The sequence below is a fragment of the Rhinoderma darwinii genome, chromosome 6 (assembly GCF_050947455.1).
Source record: "Rhinoderma darwinii isolate aRhiDar2 chromosome 6, aRhiDar2.hap1, whole genome shotgun sequence".
In the NCBI taxonomy this organism is placed as follows: domain Eukaryota; kingdom Metazoa; phylum Chordata; class Amphibia; order Anura; family Rhinodermatidae; genus Rhinoderma; species Rhinoderma darwinii.
In genome coordinates this window covers 20,615,327-20,641,426 of record NC_134692.1, presented here as the reverse complement: position 1 = coordinate 20,641,426, position 26,100 = coordinate 20,615,327, and the positions used below count along the sequence as shown (strand labels likewise).

The window sequence follows — 26,100 nt, the reverse complement described above, 5'->3', positions numbered from 1 at the left end:
AATGAGTAGTGGATGCTCATTAACACATTAGGAACATACCGTATGAATGTTCTGCATGGTGTAGTCGTGTATTAATGAGTATGAAATTGGGGGTGACCACTTTGACCAACATTCCATACAGAACAGTACATCTTTGTGCACTTAGTTTACTCAAATAGAGAGACAAATAAGAATAATAAGCTGACGATAAACCTGCTTGCTGATGGTCTTCAGGTAGCAACAGGATATTGCTAGATATTGTGAGAAGAGTAAAAGCAGCAAAAAGGCAATAGAGATATATGACAACGATACTAGATATTACATTTGGTGACTACACAGTTAAATGTTTATCAAAGATGGAGCTTCACTAAAACTAAAACCTTGATATGTACAGTGATATCATTATATGACCTCCATAACATGGACCAGAGACGTAACATGAAGCTCCAATGCAAAATCGATATCAGGGCCCCTTACCACCTATCATGTGCCATTTATTATACTGGCGACTTCTTATGTGGCAGAGGGGCATTTGGGCAACTCAGACACCAGGGCCGTGTGCAACTGCTGCTTATGCACCCCCTACAGCTATGCCCCTGATATGGACTTTGCCACCATAGACTTATTGACTAGATACATCGTACCGTAAAAGTCTGATTGGTGGTGGCCCAACCCCTGAGAGTCCCACCCCCATCGATCCCAAGATCAGCACTGAACTAATTTTGGAGTCCAGGGTTCGAATCTGCGTAGGGCCACAGCTGCTTGGAGCTTGTATGTTCTTGTATGTGGTTTCCACCCACACCCAGGTTTATTTGTCTGTGATAGGGTATAGCGACCATGTAAAGTGCGGCAGAATTTTTTGGTGTCATATATATAATAAGTAAGGATTATTTATGTACATTTAGCCCATTAAATCAGCAGCCATCAGTGATATCATCAGCGCTTCAAAGAGCGCCGCTTATCAATTCCCTAAGAATCTGTGATATCGATTTAATCCATTCACGTCGTTTGCCAGGATAAGCACATTATCCACCGAACATGTGTAATAAGAATAACATTTAATCTCTGAGACGCAGCCACCAGGGCTATTTTATTTGGCTCAGATTCACAGGATGTTTTTCCAAATTTAATCCACAGAAAAAAGTCCTGACAAAACACAAAATGCCTTCCTGCTGTTTATTTATATAGAAGTAGATGTTTTGCTGACTGAAATCACTTTGTCACGTCCATGACATCAATGCGATATCTCTTAAAGGGACAGTGTATATTGTACTGATACGCTATGCTGGAGCTTCCTGCAGGTTATTCCATCCTTAGGCTTCGTTCACATCTGTGTTGGGGCTCCGTTCATGTGTTCCGTCGGACCTTTCCATCACCATTGACTTCAATGGTGACATCTGATGTACAAGGGTTTCGTTGTTTTAATGGAATTAATACCGTAGTCGACTGCGCTATTCATTCCGTCATAACGACAGAACCCTTACACAATGGTGACAAATACCATTTGCAGCGGATCCGTCACCATTGAAATCAATGGTGATGCTATCCCCGAAATATGTTTGAACCATTATTAGTAACATGGACAGGCGGCATATCCAGATTTGTACTTTTTGAGGAGATACGATTGTGTCAGCTATATTAAGGTTAAGTCCAAAAATAACTAAAAGTAGTCTGGATGCCCGAGTAATAAAAGTTTATAGACCCACCCTATACTACCCAACATAGCCTTGATAAAATAGAGCTGGGTTTAAAGGTTTAACAACCCCCCAAAAAATTTGAAAAAATTCTAATATACTCACCGCATCCCCCGCTGACTTCTGTTGTCATCCCTGCGACATGACATCTTGTCTAAGGTCATAAGAGTCATCAAAAGATGTCTCATGACCATGACAGGTATTCGCTAGTAGCGGTAATGGCATATTATTCCTGGTGACCTCTCCCCCAGGCGCCGACATGTGACACGACGAGGTTTTTGACAAGATGTCTTAACGCATCAATGACAACATGTAGTGAAAAAAGTGATCAGCCACAATTTTTTGAGGTATTCATAAAAAAAAAAATCCCGATTTTCTAGGGATCAGAATGCCCTTATGTGCAGCATTTATTATTTTGAATTCTTGCAGTTTTTTCTTTTTGCAGACCCACTGAAGGACTATGGACCTCTCCCGGCCATGGCACTGGCCCAAACAACCACATTGGGAGATGTAAAAGCAGCCGTATTGGTTGTCACCCAGATTTTCCAGCAACACTTCTATTAAGGAAGCAACTGAACAGAATTTCAGGACAACTCAGGGACTCACATTTTTGGCACATTCACACGTGGCGGAATTGCAGTGGAATTCTCCTGCGGCCGTTTTTTACATTTGTTTCAATACATTTTCAGGCAAGTTAGTTCAGACGTTGCGGAAAACTCTGCTGCGGACCATAGGCTGCGGTGCAGAATTTTCCCTCCGCAGCATGCACTGACTGTTGCGGAGAAGCAGTGGAATTTCACTGCGAGTTTCAGCCTTTGAAATGAAAAAACTGAAATCTGTGGCACGTCCGCTGTGATATCTGCAACATCTGAATTACCTGTCAAATATGCAAATGTTGGTTCAGATTCGTTGCGTAAGTGCCCCAAATCTACACCAACATTTGCAGCGGAAATATTCCGCCACGTCTGAACATGCCCTTACTGGTTGTGGAGGAGCCTGACACTGTGCGAACTTTGACTGGCAAACATTTTTTGACAGCTGTAAATTTAACTTACCAGTCCAATGAAGAGGAAATCCCATGCAGAATGAATGAGTAGAACTGTATTTAGTGCATAAACTTCACGTTTTTAATTCTCTGGATGACAAATTGTGCCGGCCCAATTCTGAATGTCCATCCATAGCCTGGAACACATACAGTACAAGCATTGTCAGCGTCCACTCCTTCACTGAACATTTATAATCAGCTTCCAGTATATGGGCTCACATTAGCCACGTACTCTAATGCTGGTTGTACACAGTTTGGCTACGGTCACAATTAGGTATCCACATGGGTTGTCATCCAGCTTTCCTAAACCTCTGAACAGCAAATCTTTTACGCACCATTCCTGCATCACTGCATAGCTGGGCAGATGTTTAGGAATCATAAAAAAAACTGCTTGGCAACCCCGGTGGGAGATGTAAGGTTAAAATATTGGTTATCACCCAAAAAAAATATTAGGGTTAAAGTTGAACACATTTTTAACAACATGATGACTCGATGACTTACATTTAGGGTGGGTTTAGACATTTTTCTGCATGAAATGCTGCAGGGGAATATTTTTACATAGTAGTGAATTAAGTTTTTAACAATATTATTCACACTATACTGACAGGAACCATGCAGTTATTAGGGCATGCTGCTTTTTCTGATGATGTTTTTAGGCCGTTTTTCCTATGTTGACCTCATTGGTGAAAAAAATGATTATATTAAAATATTGATAAGAACTGTATTCATGAAAAAGAGTATGGCACTGCCATGGGGTTTACCATAGCAGCAGTATTAGGAACTTCACCTGGGACTGTGTCTGTAAGAAAAAAATTACACTGCTGACTTGCAAAACCATGTATAGTAGTAGTACAGCCTCTTGATTACACTAAACCATACGTAAAGAATATGTAGCATACAATACAGTAATATGTAGTAATATGTAACGCAGAATCATCAAGTGTCCCTTATTCTTAATGGATTTGAAGGGGTCGTCTCATAAAAATGTGTGGACCTCATACAGGGGATCCCCATCTCTATGAGCCAGAGCATATAGACGCTCAGTAATAGTGGCTCCTGCTCTGGTGGACTCGGCGCATACATGCATTACATGGATTTCTATTTATTTTTATGGTCACCATGTAATGCTACATTTCCACTGTAGCAGCTTCCCCTGGCCATAACAGCTGATTGCCATGGTGACTTCTTTTTTAAATGGGGTTTCAATCCAAGAGTTGTAAGATTTTGAACTGAACTTAAAGGGGCTTTTCAAGATCGAAAAAAATCTGGCCAAGGGGGGTAAATGCCATAAAACAAGAAAATATCCATTACTCACCTTATAAATCCCCCCGGCGTACCAGCACAGCCGCTTCGGTGCTCCACGCCACTCTTTGTTTACAGGGCTGCAAAGATGACGTGCTCGTACAATAATGTGATCGCTGCAGCCAATCAATGGCCTCAGTGGTCTCGTGTCATATACCACGGAGTCCAGTGATTGGCTGCAGTGATCACATGGATATACGGCCACATCATCACTGTAAACAAAGAGCGGTGGGGCAGCCAGGGGGAATCAGGAATTTCAGGGCCCCCTACAGCTAAATTCTCTGGGCCCCCCTACCGTGGCACCGCCTGTTAACGGTACTCCGTCCAGCACTATATCATGGTACCCAGGGCCGCCATCAGGGGGGGTATTAGGGGTACTGATGTGAGATGCCCGGCCAAACCTAATTGAAAGGGGGGCCCGGCAAACTGCCGCGACTTGCCTTTGGTAGAAAAAAAACAGGCCCCTGCAATGGGGCCCGTTATTTTCACCAAAAGAATGTCGTGAGCTGCGGGCCCCCCTTTCAATTAGGTTTGGCCAGGCCTCTCACATCAGTACCCCTAATACCCCCCTGATGGCGGCCCTGGGGGCAGCCGTCTACAACGCCGAGAGATTTATATGGTGAAAATGGGTCCTTTATTGTTTTATGGCCATTCTCCCCCATTGGCCAGATATTATACGATCTTGGAAAACCCCTTTAAAACATTTAGTGCACCCCTGGATTGCAAATCACTGTATTATCTTGTGTAATATATAACATAATTACCCCACCGCAATACAGCACCATTTTTTCTTGCGACCGCTGCCGCAAATAATGTCTCATCGGGGCTGGCAAGGATATCAGAGCCCATGGCCGCCTATCAGTCAGAGTGCTTTCTGTGCCTTACTGTTTTGACTTATTTTTTGTCCTTGACTACCCTTTTGGATTTTTTTCCATACTATGCATGCACCCTGAAACATATGAACCAGCCCGTAAAATAATGCAAGTCTGAATGGAGTCAACATACAGTTTAACATTAAAAAAACCTGAGATCAAACTCCTTGTTCATTTTCACCATCTGACTCTGCAAGTTTCACAGATAAGCAAACACCACATTATAGAATTAGACTCTAAAATGATGACCTGTCACCCAGCGCTCTCTCGGCAGTCAGATCAGTGTCTCCAGAAGCTTACTCTGCAGATTTCTAAGGAAAAGCACTGATAAGGTATTTTTCTTCTTCTTCCGTATAACTTTATTAGATCACACACATATATATGTATAACTGTAATTTGTTCCTGTATATAAATATATCTCTGTTGGCCATGGCTATATTTTGATTTGTGCACTAAATAAATATCTAATTTTTCCACACTTGCTGATGCAATCCCCTTTAAATTGAGATGTAGTGGGCGTGCTCAGCTGTTTCTCTATCTCCAATGGACTTCAAATGAAAGTGACAACACATATGCATCCACTTCTCTGCTGTGGCACCCCCATTCTAGGGATATCGCATTGTTTTTTTTACAGCAAGAGAACCCCTTTACATGCCACTGCCAGCCCTACGGACCTTGAATCTTTACCAACCTCAATTAAAGACACATCATTACAGATTAGCATACAACGATTTATATAACAGTGGGCAGGTGACAAATCTGAAATTAATTTATTTTAAGGAAGGATTTATTATGAATTCCCCTTTCCTTATGATAGAAAATAATATGTTCCTTTAAAACAGTTCCCAATTCTAAACTATCCCTGTAGACACAAGGTAATGGGAGAACACACATGATTTCCGCTTAATCTGGAGTGGTTTTGCTCTGCCACAAGACCCACCTGACCTGCCATAGAGCCACCGACCCAAAGAGGCGTGATCAAATGCTGAGCAATCAAGTTAATTCCTGCTAATTCATCATGGGGCTAATTGGAGTTGAATGTTGGATTATCAGGATTAATAAATTCAGCTTCAATAGAACTTGATAAATGTCGGATTATCAGATATTCTGGATTATTAGACAGTCATAGTAATGTATGTGAAACCTAACTGTAAGGATACAGAACCTTTAGGCCATATGCATATGATGCGTATTACGTGCATATTTGCCACGTGGTTTTTACTGTGGCAAATCCACAGCGTAATACGCATCGTTACCACAGAATATGCTGCTACCACTTTGTTTTTTCCTAAGGCTAGATTCACATGAGCGTGGGGAAACTCGGACGTAGCTAGACTTTCCAACTATTCAATTTGCTGCCCTAGTTCTGCATCTATCTTGGCCAAAGCAGAGCGGTTTGTTAGTGCCCCCCCCCCACCCCAGAATTGTTAGTGCACCCAGGGCAAATGCCCTGCTACACCCTACACCCCTGCCTCTTTTAGGCCCCCAGCACACGACTGTAGCCGAAAATCCCGGTTCGGAATTACGGCCGGCCGCAGACAATCACCCGCATTTGCTGGCTGTGCTCCCATTATAAAGTATGGGGGCACGGTCCGTCAAATAAAAAAATAGGGCATGTCCTATTTTTTGTGGAGCCTTTCTACGGCCCGGACACCTTCCCGTAAATATATGGGAAGGTGTCCGTGGGCAATAGAAATTAATGGGTCTGTAATTGCGGATCAAAATTACAGCCGAGTGCCTTAGGTTAATATAAAAAGAATTCAGGAAGACACTACGATTATTTCATCCATGGTGTTGCCTTTCAGGATGAGTGGAAATGAATTAATATGACAAAAGTTTTTGAAAATCACATGCAAATTGATACCTATGAGAAAAAAAAATAGTGGATTATCATTAACGGGGTAAAATAATTAGTGATGGTTTATTGCAGCTAATCCCACCTCCCGGCAAATATTTTAGCACCACCATAGAGTTACCTCTCCGTCACGTCTTCCTGTCATCCTGGTGCTAAAACCTCAGTAACTTCACAACTGCTCTGTAAACGTATCTACCTCCTGAACCAAAAAGTGGCTTGTCCATAACAGCCGGGGGTTGCGTACAGTCTACAGACTTCTCGAGTTTCAAATCTCATCAAAGGAAATTTAAATAATTTAAGAAGAGCAGCTGCAAGAAGAGGGGATCGGAGATTTCTGCAAGATAATGAGGCCACACGACACCTCAGGGGAGGTGGAAGGTCAAAGTAAAAAATATTTTGGGCTTTTACCGCACTGAAGGTGGGATTCCAGTGAAGATGAGAAAACTTTGGCTGAGGGTTACACAGTGTAATATAATATGGGAAGGTGATATCTTCAAATACTTCACTAATAGACTTTGTAATGTAATGTTAATTCTCTGATTTTTAGAATTAGTTTTTATAATTTATTTACTAAATGTAACATTATCTAAATGTTGCCTTTGTCTTTGCTCCATCTTTAATTTAGTTTTTCGAGTTTTATTTCAGTTTTTCTTTTTTTTTCTTTGAGTCTATGATGACAGATTTCCGGCGGATCCAGACAAAATCAAGCTTGGCCAAATTTGATCTAATATGTACGGCCAGATTCAGAGCTCATGGACATGGCAGAGCCCTGTGCACAGATCCTGTTCAGCAGTGCACCGGGTCCGTACAGGTTTCGTTCCCTTCCGTACAGGCTCCATTGGATGTAGTGTATAAGGAGATTTTCGCTCCTAAAAGCAAATGTTTTAGGGGAAAATACTTTTGTACATATGGAATCCGATGGCGCATGTCATGACAGTAAAATCCTTCATATGGCTCTGTATGAATTTGGAGGCATAGGGAGGTACAGTAGAGGCCTCATGCATCTCTATGAAAGCCCTATTATGTCTCCGTACAAAGCAAAGTTTAGCATGGCCACCAATCTTTGGTGGGCAGTTATTAGACCCAATTCAACCTCAAAATGTTCGGCATGTGTTATTTTAATGGGGCAACGGAAATTAGATATGACAATTCTCTTATCTGCGGCAAAAAGAAAATATTTGAACCCTTATTCCCCCTAATGGCAGCTCTCAGCTGAGGGTCTACCAGGCCCTATAGACATTGGTTATCTGAGGATCTCAAAAAAGCTATCAGCAACCGCTAACAAAAATGTAATGGAATTTTAATTCTTTTTTTTTGTACAAAAATTACAATTAATAACTACAAAATTATCTGACACCTCCTGCAGATAAAAAAAACACATTAAAAAAACTCTCAGCACTCAGACTTCCTCTGTATAAGTGAAGTCATTACAAGATTTCCTTATAGGCCGTAGCTCTATTTCCTTTTTAGATTAGACGTAGACACGTATCTGCCTCATAATATACATCTAGTAACCAAGAAACCAAACAAACTCACCCTGAGCTTACGTTGAAAAATATTATTTTACCGTTTTTGAAAATCCTAAACTTCTGCTTATTTAGCTGACGACAACATTTTTCCAGGAAAAGTACACATGAGGCGTATATTCCCTTCTGTTTTAGAGGAAATCCATAAATCCTTAGCTTAGAGGAATTAAAAACATAAAAATATCTTGAGTTGTTCACGGGGATGAACAAATTACTGTCGAGTTTCTAAGCCAGTTGGATCCTTCATTCAAGGAGCATGGTTTCGTTTTTTTATGGCCGGAAATAAGAACTAAAGGTGCGCCCACAAATTGGATGAAAGTCGGTCAAACCCACCAATTGCAGCCGGACCGACCGACTATCTAATGATAGATGTCGGGGGACAGATCCTTTGCTTTTCAGGTAGATCAGCCACTGAAGATCAAGTGTCTGGCAGCGATTTATTCCCCTCTCCCAATTGAAATAAACGTGCGCCTGGCTGAACCAAGCGTGCATGTGTATGGAGAATCGGGAGGAACAGCTGTTGGCGAACCAGTTATGTAAAGCGTATCGGTACCTTTAGAAATTAATATATAGTAATCTATATATAAACTTCAGGATCTTTTTAAAAATTACATAAAAGTTGGATACCACGATTGTGGCTGTATGGACAGATGCTGACTGTTCTGCTTCCGATTTTTCGGCCGTTTTTCGGTAGATTACGGCCAGAAAAAAACGGCTGAAAATAGGCCGTGCGAACATACCCTGAGGGTCTGTATTTTGCATGGGGTGGAAAGTGGGCCTATAGGGAAAAGCTTAATTGCTCAACAGCTCAGCTGGAATCTTTATCCATTGTCACAGCTTATCTATTAATATAACAGGTTTCTACTGAATGTATTTTCATGTAAAAGTTTATTTTTAGGTAGAGCAATGTTCTGGATAACATCGTATAGTCGTATAGAGAACAGTTCTTTGTTCAAGTTCCATGGTTGAATGACCGCACTCTACAAACTTGACATTTGACTTATAAAAAGACAGCCACAATGATATAATGGCAATGATCACAAAGCAGAATCTGAGTCACCACACGAATGCAGACAGTAAAGTGCTGAGATAAAGCGGTCTCTCAGGATCAAAACAAGGTGATGAAACATCTGTAGTTATAGTCAGACGTAAGACAATGGCGAAACTAGTTATCATGATATAACTTATTACTCTGACTTATGCTGATACATTGTAACAAACAGCAGGTGTGTGAAAGTAGGACAAGGTCTTGTATGGGTTTTTTAGCTTCTGTGAACAATTGAGTCCTGCAAACAATTTCATGTCTATAGGGGAGCTCAACTATCCCAAATGGAGACAGGGATTGCTAAAGTTGGATTTGTACATTTACGATCGCTTGTTTAAGCAGAGATAAGCAGCACCAATGATGTTTTCAGATGCTTATCTCCTTTTTCCTCCATTTAAAGAGGCTCTGTCACCACATTATAAGTGCCCTGTCTTTTACATAATGTGATCGGCGCTGTAATGTAGATCACAGCAGTTTTTTTTATTTAGAAAAACGATCATTTTTGACAGAGTTATGACCTATTTTAGCTTTATGCTAATTACTTTATTAATAGACAACTGGGCGTGTTTTTACTTTTTGACCAAGTGGGCATTGTGGAGAGAAGTGTATGACGCTGACCAATCCGTGACCAATCAGCGTCATACACTTCTCTCCATTCATGTACTCACAAACAGCGTGATCTCGCTTGCTGTCACTTACTCACACATTCACGCTACTGAAGTGTCTTAAGAGTGAATAGACATCACCTCTAACCAGGTCGGGATGTCTATTCACAATCCTGACAATTCGGTAACGTTTGTGTGGGACTTACAGCAAAGCACATCGAGATCACGCTTGCTGTCATTAAGTCCCACAGAAACGTTACCAAAGTGTCGGGATTGTGAATAGACATCACGTCCTGGCTGGAAGCGATGTCTATTCACTCTCAAGACACTTCAGTAACATTAATGTGTGAGTAAGTGACAGCAAGCTGTGGTCAGAGTCATACACTTCTCTCCACAATGCCCACTTGGTCAAAAAGTATAAACACGCCCAGTTGTCTATTAAGAAAAGTCATTAACATAAATCTCAAATAGGTCATAACTCCATCAAAATTGATAGTTTTTCAAAATAAAAAACACTGCTGTGATCTACATTACAGCGCCAATCCCATTATGTAGAAGATAGGGAACTTATAATGTGGTGACAGAGCCTCTTTAATTATCAAGCTTATTAACGGGGGAATCAGAAGAGCAGCTGTCAGAGGAATGACCCTTCAGTCGGCAAATATTCTATATCTATGTCCAGCATAAGGGTGTATACAGGCCATTCATGATCTATACAAACAAGTCCTTCCTCAATTTTTATAAAAGCTGGATACAGGCCTCCCAAAAAAAAAAAAATACAGAGTATACAGGCTGTCCTTAATATATGCAAAAGATGGATACCGGCCTCCCATCAACTCAGCTCAAATTTACGAAAATGGATACAGGGTTCCCATTCTCTACCATCATGGTGGATATAGGCTTTCTATGTTGTACACTAAAAGTGGATAAACTATTGTTGTGATCATATTTATCTTGGTAGCAGGATTCTCAAGATCTATAATTAAGGGCCCGTTTACACTGCACATTTAACATATGCACTGGGAAAGCTCCTAACGCACATGTCAAATGTACCCATAGGCTCCTATTATACAGACAGAGCCCAAAAGATGTTTGTGTTGCAATTTCTGCAGAGGCAAGTCCTGGCGGGAGTACTCATCATGCCGTTCTGGGCCGGATGAAGAGGAAAAGGCAAAGCGAACGACTCCATTCTGAGAAGACGTCACCTGTGAGTCACTGGATGCCACTGTACTGTATTCACTTATATGGACTGCAGATCGCCTTTTTTTTTTTACTACGAACATTTTACTACACAAGAGTAGTCGATTTATTTCTATATAGTTGAAGGGTGGACCCCCAGAATTATTTCCTCTGGTGGGTCCAAGCAACTCTAGTCCGACACTGTCACTATAACACAGTCCTTCTATATGTATGAACATGACCTTAATCTTCTGTTCTTAAGTGGATTTACTGAATATTTACTGTGGCTCTATAAGACTTATATTTGCCCTATTCTGACCTCAATAGTTCCCGGGTGTGGTCAAACTAGTGGGCCCATTCTACGCAGCGACCTGTGATATTACCCACAAATCTCCCTGATTTCAAAGAGTTACACATTAGAAGATCCGGCTGCCGGCTTGATGTTTGGGTGTTTCCATTGAGCTCGTGTTATTACGAGCCGTATTATAAACAGATGGTAATGATAATGTTGTGTCACACTTGGGTCATCACAGAACAGGTGGAGAAGACAAACGTCTTATGTAAGCAGGTTCAGCAAGGAATCTTGACGGATAAAAGTCTTCTTGTGGTTTTATAATGATAGATCATTGCAGGTGACCTGTAGCTACTTGTCCTCTGCAAGATAATTAAGTATTTTTCTATAAGCCCAAGTTCACGGCAGACACTGTAAAACCCAACGACAGACGGGCGAATGCACAACTACAACAAATCAAAGTGGAAACGCCAGTAATGGAGGATTTTATTAGTCTAAAAACACGAGCCAGAAGCAACAGACAGCACAGAGGTGCAATAATGTGGAGAATAATTGATGGCTTCTTGAATTTATTGATATAAAGGCACAGGCTGGTCCCTATAATAACACAAGTTATAACCCGTAATATATGGATAAAGGTTTGTAAATGTTATTTATAACATTCTAACCATTTGTATAATACCTCTTCAAATTATGCATAGCTGACCCTGTTATGGGGACAGAGTGGCTGGTATTGTTATGAGGGTACTGTGGCTGGTATTGTTATGGGGTACTGTGACTGGCTCTGCTACAGGAGCACACATTGCTGTTACTATGTCTGACAATATTATAGGCATACGGTTGTTGCTGTCATTGTTATAGAACACTGACTAGCTGTGCTATAAGAACACATGACACTATTATGTGGCACTCTGACGGGCACTATTGTGGGCATACTGTTGCTGACATGGCTTTGGGACATTTTAGCTGGCATAATTATGAAGATACTGTTGATGTCACTGTTATAGAGCACTGATACTGGTGCTTTTATGTGTCACTGTTACGGGGGTACTTTGGTGGTCTATGTTATGGGGCTACTGTGACTGATATTTTCATGGGCACTACTATGGGCATATTGTTGCTGTCATTGTTAAGGCTCTTTTACACCGGCCGAAAAGCGGCCGGTGCAGTGAGCGCCGATCAACGAGACATCCATTAGATGGGGAGAGGGGAGGAAGTTGCTGCAAGAGACCTCTGGTGGCTGCTTTTCTCCCCTGAGAACAAAAGGACGGACATGTAGAAATACAACTGCCCAATCCTTCTCTCCGCTGTCATCTGCTGGGAGTCGGGAGGCCACCATACACATTAGATGATCAATCGATTGCATCGAAATCAGCTGGATCGGTCAGCATTAATTTAAAGTGTATGGCCACCTGTAGGTCGTGTTCACACGGAGCGGATAATGGGTATGGCCAGCCTAAGGATCCTACAAGTCATCTGATAGTTCACTGACCACAATGAGGACAAGAACACACATTGAATATTCTATCCCGGAGAACATCACCCACAACAGCCATCTGAAAGGTAAATTCAGCTTTCTGATGCTAATTGTATACATTTGTGGGAGAGGCGGCAAGTTCTTTAACAATGACGGGTGTTTCCAAAACCTTATCAATATATCAAAGCTGCAATTGTTTAGACATCAGGAGGTCTGTGGCTGTTAGTCGACTCTTGGCTGGGAAGGCTGGTGGCACTACAAGACCGGACTCAGAAAATATAGATAATGTAAAGGATCTGCCAGGCACAGCGGGGTTAACTCCCAGAACTAATCAGTCAGCACCTGAGAATACATCCCTGAGACTGACTCCTGCTTCCACCATTCAGGCTGGCAGGCTTAGGAGTGGGAGAGCCTATCGTAACCTGGCCAGACTCAGCTAGCTCCCGCCCTCGGTCTATTTAAGCCTGCACTTCCTGTCCCTCGGTGCTTGTTATTGCTTTTGTTTCTTTCCTTGTGGTTCCTGGCCCAGCTACAGCTCCTGCTATTTTTGATCCTGCTCCATACCGACCCTGGCTTACCGACTACTCTTCTGCTTTTCGTTTTGTACCTCGCACACTCCTGGCTTGACTCGGCTCGTTCACCACTCTGGTTGCTCACGGTGTTGCTGTGGGCAACGGCCCCTTTTCCTTGCTTGTGTTCCTTGTATGTTTGTCGTGTTTGTCGTGCACTTACTGAGCGCAGGGACCGCCGCCCAGTTGTACCCCGTCGCCTAGGGCGGGTCGTTGCAAGTAGGCAGGGACAGAGTGGCGGGTAGATTAGGGCTCACTTGTCCGTCTCCCTACCCCCTGCCATTACATAATAACAAGCCCAGTAAGATGTGCCACTTTGTGCCCCTCAAGAAACTACCCAACGCCAAAACGTTGGCTACCTTGTTTGTCAAACACATCCTGCGTCTCCATGGGGTCCCTGTCAATATTGTTTCGGACAGAGGGGTACAATTTGTTTCATTGTTTTGGAGAGCCTTCTGTATGAAGTTGGGGATTGATCTGTCCTTCTCCTCTGCCTTCCATCCTGAAACCAATGGCCAAACGGAGAGAACTAATCAGTCTCTAGAACAATACTTAAGGTGTTTTGTCTCTGACTGTCAATTTGATTGGGTCTCTTTCATTCCCCTCGCCGAATTTTCCATTAATAACCGGGTCAGTAACTCGTCAGGGGTCTCTCCTTTTTTTTGTAATTTTGGGTTTAATCCACGGTTCTCCTCCGTTTCACCTGGTAGTTCCAACAATCCTGAGGTAGAGGTCGTTCATCGGGAACTGTGCACCGTCTGGGCCCAGGTTCAGAAAAACCTAGAGGTGTCCCAGAGCGTACAAAAAACTTAGGCTGATAAGAAACGTTCTGCTAACCCCCTGTTTATGGTCGGGGATCTGGTGTGGTTGTCGTCTAGGAACTTGCGTCTCAAGGTTCCGTCCAAGAAGTTTGCTCCCCGGTTTATTGGGCCGTATAAGGTCATTGAGGTCATCAATCCTGTCTCCTTCCGGCTGGAGTTACCCCCGTCTTTTCGGATACACGACGTGTTTCATGCCTCCCTCCTCAAACGCTGCTCCCCGTCCTTGGCTCCCTCGAGGAGACCTCTTGTTCCCATCCTCACCCCGGAGGGGGTGGAATTCGAGGTGGCCAGGATTGTGGACAGCAAGATGGTCCAAGGCTCCCTCCAGTACCTGGTCCATTGGAGAGGATACGGGCCCGAGGAGAGGACTTGGGTACCCGCCCGGGATGTTCACGCTGGGGTATTGGTCAGGAGGTTCCACCTGCGTTTCCCCAGTAAGCCAGGTCCACTTAGAAAGGGTCCGGTGGCCCCTCATAAAAGGGGGGGTACTGTAAAGGATCTGCCAGGCACAGCGGGGTTAACTCCCAGAACTAATCAGTCAGCACCTGAGAATACATCCCTGAGACTGACTCCTGCTTCCACCATTCAGGCTGGCAGGCTTAGGAGTGGGAGAGCCTATCGTAACCTGGCCAGACTCAGCTAGCTCCCGCCCTCGGTCTATTTAAGCCTGCACTTCCTGTCCCTCGGTGCTTGTTATTGCTTTTGTTTCTTTCCTTGTGGTTCCTGGCCCAGCTACAGCTCCTGCTATTTTTGATCCTGCTCCATACCGACCCTGGCTTACCGACTACTCTTCTGCTTTTCGTTTTGTACCTCACACACTCCTGGCTTGACTCGGCTCGTTCACCACTCTGGTTGCTCACGGTGTTGCTGTGGGCAACGGCCCCTTTTCCTTGCTTGTGTTCCTTGTATGTTTGTCGTGTTTGTCGTGCACTTACTGAGCGCAGGGACCGCCGCCCAGTTGTACCCCGTCGCCTAGGGCGGGTCGTTGCAAGTAGGCAGGGACAGAGTGGCGGGTAGATTAGGGCTCACTTGTCCGTCTCCCTACCCCCTGCCATTACAGATAAATTCAAAAATTATTCCTCATTGACGTGTCACGATCACAGGAAGAATAAATAATATAAACTGCTATCCCATAAGTGGATGTCTGTGATATGTGACTGACTGGCTAAATCACCTTTTACACAGGCCAATGATCGGTTGAGCGATCGCTTGTTCGAACGATCGATCCTGAACATTGCCTTGTGTAAACAGGGCAGCGATCAGCCGATAATTGAGCAAATGCTTGTTCACCGGCTGAACACATCTTCTATGCGTACCAAAAAATGGTCGCTAGTTGGCACTACATCTCCCTGAATAAACAGTAAGATGAGCTGCGAATATGATGCAAATGCATGGGGATGAACGATCATAGTAACGATCCTGTCATCATACATTACCGACGATTACTCCTTGTGAATGGAGCTAACAAGACGTGCTATGTCATCGATCGGCGCTCATTTTCACATCGTCTAAAAGGATGTTCAATCTGCATGTAGATCTGCTTATTTTACAACTGCATTTGTCTTCTTAAGGGTATGTTCACACGGTATTAAGATGGGGCTAAAAAACCACGGCGTTGATTCCCATTGAAAACAATTGGAGGTGAAATGCTCATGCTGGCTTCAGTGTTGAAAAAGCGTCAAAATCTGCGTGCAAAAAAAGCTTTGTGAACATCCCCTCAGATTACTATTTATAGTGCCCCATCATTCTAAATGATGTGGTATATGTTGCTTTAAATACACACGCCCTCAAAGTTATAACTTTGCATTCATGAGGACTCATAGGATTCGTGACAGGATCAAACAATAACATGCAGAGACTGAGAAAGCGTTTCATACTAGAATATTCATACATTTTCTAACGTCTTTATCGGGAAATATTAATCATCAAAACCATTTTTAAAGTGTAGCTAAACGTTTGACAAACTTCTGACATGTCATAGTGACATTTCAGAAGTTTGGATTGGTGGGGGTCCGAGCACTGAGACCCCCACCAATCGCTAGAACGAAGCAGCTGAAACACTCGTGTGAGCGCTCAGTCGATTCATGTCTGTTCGGCTTCTTCCGGAAATAAATGTATCGTGTACGGACTCAATAGAAAGTCTATGAGCCCGTACTCCGATACATTGGCTGGGTTTCCGTGGATCGGCCACATCTATCTGGGTGAAAGATTATCGTTCGTCGCTGCCACATCCTCTCATCTAATCAGAAATCTTACAGTCATGAGCAGTTCAGAGATGAGGTTTGGGCAAACGAGCAACAATTGCAGTAACGATCGAACAGCGAAAATTGTAATAGACAATCTTTTGAACGGAAATAACATAGATTTGGTTACCACAGACAGAACTAAGGGTGCAAACTCCTTTTATCCATCATATTGACCACATTTCCTATGGCCATGCATGGCTAAGGCCTCATATTATGGCTCTGTACCTCCATATGTCTCCAATTTCCTACTGAGGCATACGGAGGGTTTTTCTCATTAATTTAAACTCAATATATCGGAGGTATTTTCTCCTAGAAACATTGTTTCAAGGGGAGAATACCTCTGTCATTCCGTGCCATCTAAAGGCACTATATGGCGGCACACAGAGTTACGCCAGCTCCGTAATACGAACCCATAGGGATTCCATCTGTTTGTTTTCCTCTGAGATAACTAGCACAATAATTTCACCACAGGAATTTACAACACATAGTTTTAGAATCCCTTACATCACCCGTGTGAAAAAATATTCTATGAATGTGCCGAAAACTGAAAATGCCACTAAAATATTCTTCTATATTACACCTGTATATTTTTTTCACCAAATGCAAATTAAAAGTTATAATTTACAGTGTAGTGATTGGAATACATTTTCTATTTCTATAAATGCTAACAGATTTTTCCCCAAAAAATTATGAAAATACAATAAATCAATATTTAGCTGATGTAATGTTTTTTCCTATATAAAAATATTCTTAAATTTTTTATTATACTTTAGAGTTTTTGGTTTTTAAAGGAAAATAATGCGACGTTAATGGTTATAAATACAATATTTTCTAATGGGGCACAATGGCAAAAAAAAAAATCACAAAAAAATCCTGAAATTTGTTTAGAAAAAATGTCAGGCTCCATTGACTACGAGTCCATTGACCTCTTCAATTTTGTTTGTACTTTACTGTTTGTGGGGTCTTAATTAATGTTCTCGAATATAAAAGTAAACCCACCACTTACGCCCTTCTGATCTTTAATTACTTGCCCTTAGAACTTTCTTTAAGGGCTATTATCCCAGTTGGACAGAATTGAAGTACTTTACAAGGTGATTATTAGTGGCTTTGCGTTCATTTAAATATCTATTAAACACGAAATGGTGATAGGATGGGTGCACAAAGTTGTCCTTCCATCTAATCTATTAAAAAAAGAAAACTCCCACAATTCACCATCAATTTTTTGACCCAAGAGTGAAATCTACCTGACTTCTACTAGCTTGGCAATGAAAATCATTTACGTTAAGGAATTAGCTCATTTATATTGATGAATTAACGCTATTTATCATACACGTATTTAAATTACTTTCAGGTGCTAAACTTGTGATTAGATAAACTTCTGTATTCACTACTAGGATCCCATTGTTCTGCACCTCACCTGCCAAACTATACACAATGAGCGTTAAATCCTTCGCTTCCATTATATTATAATACAAAAATCCTTCTTCCTATGCCCTCTGACCGAATCAGGGGTTTCTTAAATATATTAATATTATGGCAAACCTGATAATTATTTTTCTTCTTTACAATGGACCAATATTTACTTTTTTTTTTTCCAGAAATTCTAATTTTTGGGGCAATATTTTGCTTTAGAATTTTAATACAATTTTTAAATATTTTATTACCCATTTAGGCTCCATGCACATGACCGTGCCTGTAATAACGACCCGTAATTATGGGCAAGGCCGGCTGCGGTCGTGTGCATTGGGCCTTAGGGTACGCTATAAAAAGTATTATTTTTTTTCTACAAAACACTTTTAAATCACCACTGTAAATATATATATGAAAAAATATCTCATATTTCTATCACTATATTCTTATTCATCTGAGACCGGACACAATTTGTTTTTCTTTTTTGAGAAAACGTATCTGATGGCACAAACGAAATACAATCAGGCAAGCCTGTCCCTGTTGACTGTCATTTTGCAAATTACAAAAATTGCTACATTGTTTATAAGGAACAGGTATCAACAACATAACTGTTGCTTGCACACCTACAGAAAATGGGGTGTCTTATTCTTAAACTTCCACATTACCAAGATAGATCAAACTCTAAACCATCACATACATGAATAAATGAATATTCCATCCACCATGATGAATTTATATATTATATAGGTCGCCAGAATATATACAAATGTCACAAAATGTAATTTACTGAGATGTCTAAGGCCACATGGGTCAACCTATAGATAATTTACATCAAAGCAGGAAAGGCGTTGTTCCCATAAGGACACAAAATCCTGACCTGTGTCTTAAAGAAATGGTTTCGCAGATAAGTAGTTAGGACCACACTCAATTTTTTTTCTTCTGGGGCCCAGTCACAAACCAGAACAAGCAAATTTTCCAGCCATTGACCACCATTGACTTTATAAAAGACAGAACACACACGTCTCTGGGTTACATTCCAGAAAATATCCGTTCCTTACACCCCTATCAACACCAACCTACCCCCATGATATCTTTCATTCTCCAATGCCCTTTCACCCCGGTTCTCTTGGAATTTTATGGAATTTTTGACATCCAATTATATATATATAAAAACATAAGAACATAAATAAACCAGCCGTGCACCACGCCAGTGTATTAACAATCACTCTTATGGACTGTAGAGAATTTCCACAAGGACTGTCATCAATTTCCTTTTGGTGGTGGCAAGTTGTTCGATCACTTTGTCAAACCAAAGAGATAACACACATCTGATAACATACTTAGCACCACTATACACCTGTGTGAGATAACAGGATAAACTATGGCATAGTGATAAGAGGCATAGTGCCGCACACAGCCAACTCTGATACATATGATTTATAGGAACCTATTTGTGTCCTAAGGAGTCGCTTTCATTCATAAATGAAATGTTTACTTTGGTGGCCTCACTCTGTAATCTGCTAGAAGCAAACCTGTGATTTACTAAGATGAATATAAGTGATGGTTTTGCTGTGGTATTGTCATATAATTAGGACGGGTCTGGACATACAAACACAGCTTTCATTATTTCCTAAATAAATAAAAAAATAACAATACTAATAATTAAAAAAAAGCTAAGTGGAAGCAACATTGTAACTAACGGTGGGCCAAAATGTACTGGCATATAGATATAGGCCAGTACAATCCAGTTAAAAAAGAAACATCAAAATGAAAAATCCCTCTATGGGATTAAAAAAAAAAGTTTCATTAATGAAAATTTTTTTAGGTTCAATTAAAAAAAATAGTACAAAAAATACACAGAAATACACATTTTTTACAATAAATAAACATTTGAAAATATAAGCCCCAAAGCATGAAAAAAATATAGACATATTTGGTATCGCCATGACCGTAACAACCTGTACAACAAATGTATAACATTATTTATGATGATCGGTGTATGGTGTAAAAAAAATTCAATAATTAATACTGCAGCGGAACTGCATTTTTTCGACATTTTGACCAAAATAAAAATATCTATAAATTTAACGATAGTGTATTTGTGCCAAAAAATGGTAACTACATAAAGTAGTTTGCGGGATGCAAAAAACAAAGTCTCATACAATTACGTCATACAAAAATTAAAAAGTTATGAGCGTCGGGATGCAAAGAAGGAAATATAAAAAAATAATATAAAAAATTGTTCTGTCCTCAAGGCCAAAATTGTATATATTATTTTTTTGTACAGGCCCTACATGAAGCGTAACACAAAATAAATAGCTCTAGATTGTAATGTTATAGTTTAGGATTAGCACTGACAAAAGTTATTTGATTTTTGGTGCATTTTAATTATTACAAATGCCAAATAAAATTGCTGTAAATTTCTAAACTAGTGTGCTAATTTTACTTAAATTTTGAAGGTCCCTAAGCTGGTCACACAATATGCAGGATCATAATAAACTATTTATGCTAAGGATAATGTGTTGTTCACCATAATACCCAGCTAATTCTAGAGAGTATAAGAAAATATATGAAAATATAAAAAGAAAATTACCATCAGGATAGTACAACATTGTATTAGTCCTTTAATATATGTAAATGTCAAAGCACAAAAATTTCTTCACAAACTATTTCAAATATCTAATTTACATTGAATGGGATGAGTTCCTTGGATGTAATGATACACACCCTATTATCCACATTTTATCCTGGGGGGATGTGTAAGGCACAGTAGTAAAATTGTTGGTGGATTTAATTATTTCAACATCTATTTGCAAAAGTGTTTTTTTTATTGTATAATTTATATTATATTTTTTATGTTACATTGTTAGTTCCTTTATATTATCTTCTAGGCATCCTCAGCCTTCATAACTTTTAACTGTAGAATGAAAAAAAATGTCTTATAGAGATTTCAATTCCAAAAGACATCACATGACCATTCCATGACTTACACAATTTTGCTCAAACTTAGGTATTTTTCTTTAAAATTGCCTTTTTTGTTTAATGATATTTATAAATTACCATTTATTCTGCACTCACAAAAAAAAATCCAAGTGTTTTTCAGGCACGTTTAATACTGGATCGCATTCAAAATATCTTCACTCAGTCCTCTAAAGCCTCATTCAGGATAGCCGTCTACAGTTACATGGGGGGGGGGGATATCATCCTATAAATATCGCACTCTCATCTACTCGCTTATCAGCAGTGTTGCCAGCTACTCCCAATATAAACATCAATATTCTATGATATGCCAGCCTGAAAATATGTCCCACAATACTCTGCAATAAGAAAAATGAGTGAGAGAAAAAAAATCTATCATCTATCTATCTATCTATCTATCTATCTATCTATCTATCTATCTATCTATCTTATCATATCTATCTATCTATCTATCTATCTATCTATCTTATCATATCTATCTCATATCTATCTATCTATCTATCTTATCATATCTCTCATATCTATCTATTTATCTTTCTCATATCTATCCATCTATCTATCTATCTATCTATCTATCTATCTATCTATCTATCTATCTATCTATCTATCTATCTATCTATCTATCTATCATCTATCTATCTATCTATCTATCTATCTATCTATCTATCTATCTATCTATCTATCTATCTATCTATCTATGATGGTCTTATCCTGCTTTAATATGGCAATACTTTAGGGTTCAATACCAAGATACCCTGTGGTTTTACAAAAGAAAACTTATATCACCATCGATCTAAGTTTGGTTCAGTACAACTGCCAGGGTCCATGTGTTGCCGCACTATAATTCACCCTAAAATTCATCAGTACTATGTGACACTGGCTTATGCTCCATTTAGAGCAAAGATTCTTAAACGTTGGGGCTTCACCAACCAGAACATGGTGATGCCTGGACTTTACCCCTCATGGTCGAAGTCCATGCCAAAATTAAAAATTTTGCTCCAGTAACCTTTCATTTGTCTCCTGGACCCAGTAGAACATTAAAATAAGCACAAAAAGATTCAATTATGTTGCTAAACCAGAAATAACTGGTGCTAGAGACAGGCCGGTGCAGTTTGAGAAGCAATGATTTATAGGACCAAGATCAGATCTCAGACTAAAATATATTATACATGGTTTCACGTATTTAGGGATTCCTTTAAAAATAAGGTAATGTCTTAACCATTATAACGCAAAAACATAAAAACATAATAATTATATAATGAAACTTAGAATAAATTTTTCACAAAATAACTCATAATAAATAGAATAAATACTAAAAACTCAAAAATTATAAGTCCATGGCACAGATTGCTGTTAGGTATTGCTGAATTGATAGCATTGGTCAGTAAGGGGTTAAAGAGTATTTTGCAAACCTGAAATGATCTAGGCCAGGAATTGCCATTTTGCCTGTGGGTTGGCTGTATCCTCACTGAAGTGTTGTCAGGCTGGTGACGTATATGAGAAGTGTTAGCTCTTTCTATCAAAGTCAGAGATCTGACAGCGTGCTTTACTTAACGTATCAGAGCGAGACCGAAAATATTTAGGGATGTCGTCGCTCACACTAACCACATGTGATATTATTCTCCAAGTTCTCAGTCACAAAACAAGAATATCACAAGCATACAATAAGAATGATATTGCACAACATATACTTTGGTGAACCTACCCTAATATATTAGGGGGGTGCAAGGATAGCAATTCTCTCACGTATGTACTAATATATTATAGGAGTGGGAGCAATACAGTGATACAAGTCAAGAAATGTGGGAAAACCAAATGGATTTAATCAACCATGGTCTAGGAGACCAGTGCTCAGGGCTCAAATTTGAACACACTGTATATTAGGAAATGTGATGACTACATGCAATGTCGGACTGGGGTTACGTGGGTCCACCAGAGGAAATTATTCTGAGTGTCCATCCTCCATCTATACAGAATATGTGCACGTCCACTTCACATATCATCAGTAAGATCTAATAGGGTATATGTGATCATCCGATAAGTAGCAGACCCTAGTGGCAAGTAATTGGCTCCAAATTCATCTCCAAATGGGGTTGTCTTCTGCTAGATCTTTGAGGACCTGTTGTATCAGAAGCCCATTATTGTGTGAGAACCTGGGCCCACCGAAGGATCCTCTGATTTTCTGGTTGGAAAGTCTGAACCTGACCATAAATCCTTAGTATTTTTAAGTTAAAAAAAAAAAAACTATAGACCCGATGTAAATCAGGTGGTGGTTTACTAGTTCATGTAGTCTCTATTATAATATTCAATGTATGTTGTTACACAGAACTTTAGATTCCGACCAGCTCTGTATTGTCATCTGAGTGCCGTCTAGAATAAGTGGGCTATAACCCATTTACACCCTGTTTGCTCGAGGTAAGTTCTTGATTGCTATAGTTTACAGTGGTCAACGATTATTATAAAGACGTCATCAACGATCCGGCTCTCAACGATTGTGTTGTTATATCTAAAGCAATGAGTGGGAACCAATAGAAAATGTTCCTTCACCCTAAATAATTATCGAACCTACTTAAAAAAAAAAATCTTGGTTATTTTTGCCACAATCATATAGTTTAATCAGAAAAAAATACAATGTAGCAATGCACTGGAAAGATGTTTGGAGGATCTGCTTATAGTACATGCATCAAACCAACGTCCAGAGAGAAAAATAATCTGAATGCTTGTTGCCTTGGGGCAAATGTTGCAGTCTAAGGCCATTTTATGTAATAACATCTCCAAAAACACAACAGTATGTCAACCTACACTAAAACAAGTGGTATTTCTTGGAGATGTATTGCTTCTATACCATGAAGAATTGCAAAATTCAACTAACCTATACAGAAAAACAAAATATAAATATAAAGTCCAAAAATATCCCAACTGTGCCCGAGTCTATAAACAACAGAGTAAAACTCTGAGCTCTGTGATTTCCCACAGGACAGAGAATGTATATATATATATTATTCTGTAGGGTCATTGTATAAACAGATTGTAAATTTTATTATAACATGGTCATGGCTGGGTACAAGGAGCCTGGTACATATAAGGGGCCAGGAGTAATTAGGATATTGTAAATTAGAGTAGGAGGGGCCCCATATATTCAAATACCTGGACCCTCAATATTAGAATATGTGGGGCCCTGTGCATTAGAATATAAGAAACTGAATATTCGAATGCAAAGGGGCCCTCTACATTAAGCTACAAAGAGCCCAGTAAGTAGAATATATAGACATTAAAATATATAGGGCTGTATATAAAAATATTGGGCCAAAGTCATTAGAATACGAGGAGCCCTGCACTATGGATAAAAGGGGACCTATACCTTACATTGCTTGGGGCCCCTTACAAAAAACACAGAGGGCCCTTATATTAGAATACATGAGCCATGTGCATCACAACACAAACTAAAGTTACAATCTGTAACATCCAGGCTGACTAAAGCCAAATGCACACAATACATATTACCTGCGGATTTGCCACGCGTATTTTTGTGCGGCAAATCCGCGGCATAATGCAGTACCAGCAAAGTAAATGAGATTTCAAGAAATATCATCTACACGTTGTAGATTTTTTCTGCACATAAATTAACCTGCGTATTTTAAAATCTGCAGTATGTAAATTTATCCTGCGTTTCCACTTGCAAATTGTATCTGACTAGTTTTAAAAAAAAAAAAATGAACTAAAATCCGAAGCATAAAAACGCACCGATTTCCGCATCAAAATGGAAAAACCGCACCTAAAAACACATTAAAAAACCGCACTAATAGCTGCAGATTTTACCTGCGAAATTACCTGCATTTACCTGCGTGTGCATGTAGCCTAAAAGTAAATACCTATAGTTTATGAACACATTTTATAATTAAATGTAGCATACCATAAATTATTATAATAAACACAGTATGTTTCTAACACTCCTACTCAACAGGACAGTTGTCTGCAACTTGTGGTTCTCCAGCTCTTGTCAGACATCCCCTGACAGCCGTAAAGCTAAAGGTTGCACAATGCTGTTAAAGGCAAAACTTCAATCAATAACTTTACAAGCAGCCGCCTGGCATTGAGGTGAGGCCAAATTACCAAAGACATGTCAACAAAGGCAACCTAATAACCCTAAAACTTATTTCTGCTCCTCTTTGCCAAGCAAAAATATCAGTACCAATTAGTACATTGACCAATGGTGCCAATTCAATGTACCCCCCTCCGTCAACAAGGCTGGCATAGATGCCAAGACTTGATTCCCCTATTTTTTCATGATTCATCCTTAAACTTCACACATGGAAAATTGTTCTGACTGTTCCAAAAATTCATACGGTTGAATCATAGCATGATAAACACTTCGGCTACTTAAGTGATACAATCAAAGCAAAATTGGTAGAGACTTTTTTTTAACATATCCTATAAATGTTCCAGATCAAATGGACAAATTTCATTTGTCGGAAAAAATATTTTGTCATCATTGACACCCTGATTATGGAGACGAGTGATAATTGTAGTCCGAATCATCGGTACGTCTAAGGCCTACCGGTTGGGTACAACTTTAGAAAGTGTTGACACCAGGCAGGGCATGTATACAACCAAGACATAGTGTATTATTCAAGCAGAGACAGGTTATAGTAGTTCAGTCATGAAAAGTTCTGTGTTGATACCAACAGGTAATAGAAATGACTTTAAGAAAAGGACAAACTTAACGTCAAAGGCAGGTGAAGATCTACCCAGCACTGGACCCCCCGCCCTTCTGTGCCATCTCTTACCCACCTTGTTACTCCATAAGCTGCTCCGTCATGATACAGTATCCAGCAGGAATGAATCCCCACACTGTGTATTGTGTATAATGTGTGAGCAGCTCTGAGCTGAGGGAGCACTGAATACATTAGTACAGACACAACAAGGGATCCTGCTCAGAGCGGCCCATCACCACCGCCCATTGGGAGGGCACTCCAACTAATAGGACTTTGCCATTGGCTCAGTGACAATGTCTGTCTGCCCTTCCCTGTGTGATCTGGCAGCGACAGGAGAGGAGAGGGGCTGATCAATTTCATGTTCAACTGCAGGACACAGCTCATGGAAAGTTTACAAGACACAAAGATAAACATTCACATAACTATCCACTGCCTATTATTATATATACACCTGCCCGGCTGATAATTATCATATGTATTCCATGCCTG

At 40.2% G+C, this 26,100-nt stretch overlaps 1 protein-coding gene across 1 annotated transcript in view; it reads right to left on the bottom strand.

Annotated features, from left to right (window-relative positions):
* LYPD6 (LY6/PLAUR domain containing 6) overlaps positions 1 to 25,800 on the bottom strand; it is a 45,776-nt gene extending 19,976 nt beyond the window's left edge. The window contains exons 1-2 of the mRNA XM_075831083.1: positions 25,688 to 25,800; positions 2,729 to 2,855 (exon numbers count right to left, since the gene is read on the bottom strand). The gene's annotated coding sequence lies outside the window, so the exon portion shown is untranslated. The remainder of the gene's footprint in view (positions 1 to 2,728; positions 2,856 to 25,687) is intronic.
* Positions 25,801 to 26,100: the final 300 nt, after the last annotated feature.